The sequence below is a fragment of the Impatiens glandulifera genome, chromosome 1, assembly GCF_907164915.1.
Source record: "Impatiens glandulifera chromosome 1, dImpGla2.1, whole genome shotgun sequence".
NCBI classification, from domain to species: Eukaryota; Viridiplantae; Streptophyta; class Magnoliopsida; order Ericales; family Balsaminaceae; genus Impatiens; species Impatiens glandulifera.
The window spans coordinates 9224019-9225126 of NC_061862.1; the positions used below are offsets into that span (position 1 = coordinate 9224019).

At 29.7% G+C, this 1108-nt stretch overlaps 1 long non-coding RNA gene across 1 annotated transcript; it reads left to right on the forward strand.

Moving 5' to 3' along the window:
- The first annotated feature begins 690 nt into the window (after positions 1-690).
- On the forward strand, positions 691-1108 carry LOC124918782. Its single transcript, XR_007097520.1, has 3 exons — positions 691-789; positions 876-953; positions 1033-1108. It is a non-coding gene; the product is annotated as an uncharacterized LOC124918782 (long non-coding RNA).

Genomic DNA, 1108 nt, shown 5'->3' on the forward strand with positions numbered 1-1108 from the left:
TAATGTCGAGTCACTTTGAGGCAAATAACTTTTTAAGTTTAGAATGTAATGTTTTAAAATTGGTTATTATTGTAGCACGTGTCACATGACATAATGTTATAAATGTTTTTTCTTCATGAGTTCAATTTCCGTTGTCGTTAATTTTATGTTTTTTTTATCCAATTTTTTTCTTTGATCCTTAACTGCATCTTGAAATTGAGTGGTTGAAATGGTTGGTAGACCTCTCCACATTAGGTCGGGATGCCTAATTCCATGTTATATCTTAAAACACTCTCCTTTAATGCATATAGCTTTGTCTTTTCTTTTATTAGCAACACCTTAATCTCAAATAAAATTTATGCGCACAACTATACTAAGTTTTTTTTAATTTGTCGTCTTCATTCGTAAAATGATAATGATGGTGGTATATGTGGATGCGAATTTGATGGATTGAAGGAATGATTGTGTTAATGGTGATTTTTTTGAAAGATAAGATGTGATAGAATATGTAAATTCAAATTAAAGGGACGAAGGAATGAAAAATTGAATTAGATGGATAATAAAAAATAAAAAAATTTAAAATTTGTAATCTTAATTATTAATTTTAAATTTAAAAGATGTATTTTAAAATTATAATATAATATAAAATATCTATATTTATATTTATTTTCCGATTAAAATTATAATTATTTTATTAAAATCTTTTCAAGAACACAGGTACTACGTAGGATAAATAAATGTATTAGGTAAAAAAAACTAGGATCGTCTTCTCTCTCATCCTCGGATCGGCCATGGCTTCTTCCATCTAAGGTATGCCTGTTTAAATTATATATGATACACGATTATACGCTGCTGTTTGTTGAGCTTATTCGTTTTGTTTGTCAATGATCCATCAGTTCAGCTGATCGAGTGAAAGGATGGGGGAACCTGATGATCATGAGCTGGACATCTTTCAGCTGATCCGAACTCATCAGGTTTCTATATTGTTAAGAACATCTGTTATTGATCAGTAGGTTAATATTTGAGATAAGGGACTGAATTGAAATTTTGTAGGAGAAAGCTGTTCAATTACCTCCAGTTCAACTAGTTCGAACTTTGCTAGCAAACACTTCTTTTGGACTGCTTTCTA